The sequence below is a fragment of the Vulpes lagopus genome, chromosome 1 (genome assembly GCF_018345385.1).
Source record: "Vulpes lagopus strain Blue_001 chromosome 1, ASM1834538v1, whole genome shotgun sequence".
Classification (NCBI taxonomy): domain Eukaryota; kingdom Metazoa; phylum Chordata; class Mammalia; order Carnivora; family Canidae; genus Vulpes; species Vulpes lagopus.
In genome coordinates this window covers 44,058,782-44,063,888 of record NC_054824.1, presented here as the reverse complement: position 1 = coordinate 44,063,888, position 5,107 = coordinate 44,058,782, and the positions used below count along the sequence as shown (strand labels likewise).

Sequence of the window (5,107 nt, the reverse complement as noted above, 5' to 3'; positions counted from 1 at the left end):
TGAGTCACGAGGATATCTCCTACCTGCTTCAGGTGCCTCATCAGCTTCCAGAAACTCATTGGGGTTAGAGCTGCCTTTGACCAGCACTGTGAAACTATTGATGAAGAAGAAGATGGCATCGCCAAGGCCTTAGGGGAAGATGTAGCAGTAGCAGCAGAGCCTCTTGAGCCTGAGAAAGCCCACTGAGACTGGTGGCTCCAGCAACTGTACCATTTACCCTAAGAACTCTTCCATGGCCCTTGGAGCCTAGCAGCTGCATGCTTCCTGCCCAGGGTGTGAAGTATCAGTCTGCTGTGGACTTGGGTGGTTAGCTACTGATGTTTGCACCAGAAGTAGCTCAGAGTGGAGGGTGGGGGACACTCTCTTTCTCACAGAAGAAGTTTTAGCACAGATTTTCTCCTTACTTCCATCCCACTTCACTACCTCAGAGCCAATTCTCTCCCTACCTATAGTCATGACAGAGTCTCTGGATTACTTGATAATGCTTTTTTGGGGATCACTACCATTTACAGGGGTCAAGCTGGGCTCCAAAGAGAAGGAGGTGATCCTACTGTTATGGAAAGTTGTGGATTTAGTCAAAAACAAATACACAAAGTAATTAACACAAAGTACTAGTTAGACTGGATCAGTTGGAACTGATGGAGAATTGTAAAGATCCATGCCAAAAACCTATCCTCCCAGCAGCAAGTGGACCCAACTCTGAGATAGTTTAACCAGTCATTTAGCAATGAACTAAACATTGAGGTAGGAACCTCCTTTTGTCTCTGTATTGATAGGCCACCTCATGTCAGGCAAATCATGAGGCTACATCCCATGGCTTTCAAGAAGAATGTATTATTGCCTGAATATTTTTTCTTCTTTCCCTATCTTTGAAGAGAATTCAAGAAGTGTTAGCCTGGTTCATACGATATGGATAAACTAGATGTTGCAGCAATGACACAGTATTTAAATTTTGAGAATAGTTCAGTCTCTCAGTATGGAATCTCTCAAGTTAGATGTGGGGAATATAATTTTAGCAATGATTTCAGAGCCCTATAATCACAGGTTTTCAGATCCAGAGATAGTAAGTTCCAAATTTGAAAGTGGCTCTTGCAGCAAGATGGAACTTACTGAGGATAACACTGTAGTCAGAACTTAAGGTTTACCATGGCAGTCCAGATCAAGATATTGTGGGATTCTTCAAATGACCTGACATTGCTATTGGAAGTACAGTACTTTGTCTGAATGCCCAGGGTGATAGGAATAGAGAAGCCCTGGTTGGAATTATAAGTGAGGAACATAGAAACCTAGCACTGCAGAGGCTCAAATATCACATGGAGACCCATTACATTGTGGTTTACAAAGCAGCAGGTGATGATTTTCTTAAATTTGCTTGTGGTACATCCAAAGAAGTAGCCCAGTTTCTCTTTAAGGAAAAACAAGTCATCATCTGCATCTGAGTTCTCATAACTGATGAAGTAATGGCCTTTCATCATTGAGGGGAAGGAAGACATCTTTTTTTTTTGTTACTTCCCTGGACAGTATAGGCCAATAGGAAACACTTTTGTCTCTTTGCTCATGAGAAATGAGGACAGAACACATTGAGGAAGCATAAGGATTTTCTGGGTAAAAGATACATTGAACTCTTCAGGAATATAGCAGATGAAGTTCAGCAGGTGGTGAATCAATTCTCAGTCCCTCTCATTCCTCTTCTAACCATTATTCCAGTACTACTTCAGCAGTTTGTACTCCTATAAATGTTAAAGACCATATACACCTTTGAGATATTTCCTATGCAGCCTCAATTGAGGACATCTTGGACACTCTTGGGGGAGTTTTCTACAGATACTCAAACTCATGTCATTCACATGGTACTGAATTATCAAGGCCACCCATCAGGAGATGCCTTTATCCAGATGATGTCTACAACTAAAGCATTTATAGCTGCACAGAGTGTCATAATAAACCTGTGAAGGACAGACCTGTTGAAGTCTTTTAGTTATGCTGAGGAGATGAACTTTGTGTTCATGGAATATTGCACATTTTGTTTGTTTTACATTCACCAGTTTATTATATAATAAAACATATGATAAAGGATAGAGATGAACAACCAGATGAAGAGGTACACAGAGTGCGGTACCAAAGGGTCCAAAGCACAAGAATTTCTGTCCCTGTAGAGTTGGGGTGTGCCATTGCCCTGGCATATGAATGTGCTCACCAACCCATAAGCTCTCTATAACTCATACTGATTGAGATTTTTTTTATGGAGGCTTCATCAAATAGGCATGATTGATAATTAATGCCATTTATAGTCTAGGGGGGAATGAGAGATAGGGCTGAAAGTCCCAAGATTCTAGTCATGGCTTGGTCTTTCTGGTGACCAGCCCCCATCCAAGAACCCACCAAGAGTCACCTCATTAGAACAAAAGACACTCCAGGATATTCCAAAGAATTTTCCAGAGGATTTAGAAATCCAGTGTTGAATGTTGCCGTTACTTAGAAAATTGCAAAAGACTTAGGAGTTCTGTAGGCCAGAAGTTAGTTAGGCTTGACTATGTAGGGTCTCACAAGATCAAAATGGGCCAGCTGGGCTCTTATCTAGAGTTCATTTTTGTGTGTGTGTGTGCTGGCCAAATAGCCAGAGGTGGGGCCAGTGAGCTCCAGACAGACCACCTTGCAAGTGATTACTCGTCACCTTCTTTGGGAGAGATAAATGCTGACTCTATTTTGAAAGCTCCTAACTGCAGCTTCAGCTGTTGTAGTTGAAGGGAACATGGGGACCCTACCTGCATTGGAGCTTTTTCTATCTGCATTCCAGATCCCACTCCTGTGCTCTGCCAGGTAAGGCCTGTGGTTGCAGAACTTTTTAATCTTCCTTAGCACAGAAGCTACCTAGACTCTTGGTCCCAAAGAAAACAAGTAAACCAAGAGGATGTGGAAGGTTCCATTTCTGTTCTTCGTCTTAGAAAGCACATCACCCTGAATCCTGGTAGGGGTGAGCATGGTCTGGCCAGAAAATCACATTATGATTTCAGGTATGGAAGATGGCATGGTAACCCTAGGTGCTTGTGAAAAGCCCTATGAATCTGGAGGCTTGATATCTCTGGTACCAACAAGTACAGAGAGGATCTGTCAACTCCAGAGGGAATAGTCCATGACCAAGAGGAAAGTCAAAGTACTAGAACACGGAATGTGGAAACTAGTCACTCCACGGAGAAAGAGGATGTAGGGACACAGACAACAATTGAGAATGATGGTTTGGTGACAGTGACTTTGGTTGGAATCATAGTTGAGGGTCATTGCATTCATTAGTGGGATCATCATTGCAGTTGAGTGAAAATGTTGGAAGGATACTCTGAAGAGTTAAAGAATTGTGCCACTCTGCTCACATGTTTAAAAAAAGAGTTTCCAATTTTCCCCATCCCTGAGCATGTGAGAAAAATGACTTATGGAAATGCCTGGCCACTCCACTCAAAATCCATGATGATGCCTCCTCTTGTCAATAGTAACCAAAGAAAAGATAATTTGCAAGACTTGTTTCTCTAAGCATTTGTCTTCTGACTTTTTAAAATATATATATTGTAAAAGGTGATTTAAAAGAAAAAATACATAGAAAATGGAGGAAAACTATATAAACTGATTTGTAACAAAAAAAGACAACATGTTAGAAACTGTGATCATTCCTTTGCTCTAATCTTTCTGTTATTGTTAAAAGACAAAGGGGATATTTATACCAATGGTCTTTGGGTCTAGTGCTAGTAGTCAGTAAGTGGCATACGCATTTTGTAATTTCTAATCTGTTAAAATCTACACATTTCAGGCTAGTTTACTGTATTTTTAAAGCTTGATTTTATGAGAATACTCAAGTAGAAAGACTAAACTGGATAAAATGTAATGACCAATTCTCTTTCACTTATTTTTATAAGATTATTTATTTATTTATTTATTTATTTATTTATTTATTTATTCATGAGAGACAAATAGAGAGAAAGAGAGAGGCAGAGACGCAGGCAGAGGGAGAAGCAGGCTCCATGCCAGAAGCCCGATGTGGGACTTGATCCCAGGACCTGAGGATCATTGCCCTGGGCCGAAGGCAGGAACTAAACTGCTGAGCCACCCAGGTGTCCCTGTCTTTCACTTGTTTAGATAAATCATTTCAAAGGCATCCATTTTTAATCCTAAATAGGAAGTTTATACTTTGGAGAAGGCATTTTGTTTCTCACAACAAGGACACAAGTTTGCTTACTGCCTTCTCCAGTGACTTGATGACTTAATGACTTAGTGACTAAAAGTTTGCCCCTATTTGCCACATGCATTTCTTTTGGGTGATGGGGAGGCAGAACTAAGGAGGCAGACTTCTTTCTTTTCTATAGCATAAGTCCTTCAAATTGACTATTTTGTTCTGGAATATGGAGCTCTTTGTCCTATATTCAGAGAATGCTGCTGGACACCCAATGTTGATGCAGGCTCAAGTGTTCTAGAAAGCAAGAACCATGATGGTTACCAAACAGAAAGAAATCCTGTGTGTGCCTCTAGTATGAGAAGTAGAACTGATCAGTTTTCTAACATTTACTTCTGCTTCAGAGGATGAATTAGGAAGCAAAAATAATCTTGCAAATACTAATTTTAAATATATAACTTAAAAATAAAAAATATTCCCAGTTAGGGTACCTGGGTAGCTCAGTTGGTTGAGCATCAACTCTTGATTTTGGCTCAGGTCATGATCTCAGAGCTGTGAGATGAAGTTCAGCTTCAGGCTTTGCACTGGGTATGCAGCCTGCTTAAGATTCTCTCTCTCCCTCTCCCTTTTGCTTATTTATGTGCAGGCACTCTCTCTCTCTCTCAAATAAATAAATGAAACAGATGAGTATATATATTTTTTAAAGTATATATGTATATATATTTATGTGTGTGTATTTATATAATATGTATTTATATATAAATATGCATAATTCTTGCTTGGGCCAAGAAAATTGCTAGCTAAAAGTAATTATTAGTGACTTAAAGCTCAAATCTAATATCAAGAGAACTGCTAAGTAGCCCTGTTGGACTTTCCTCACAATGTGGGAAAGAAAAAGTCTGCAACAGGGGTGCCTGGGTGGCTCATTCAGTTAAGTAAGGATCTGCC

The 5,107-nt window shown here is 40.1% G+C and overlaps 1 pseudogene; it reads left to right on the top strand.

Moving 5' to 3' along the window:
• The first annotated feature begins 454 nt into the window (after positions 1 to 454).
• On the top strand, positions 455 to 3,130 carry LOC121486641 (annotated as a pseudogene).
• Positions 3,131 to 5,107: the final 1,977 nt, after the last annotated feature.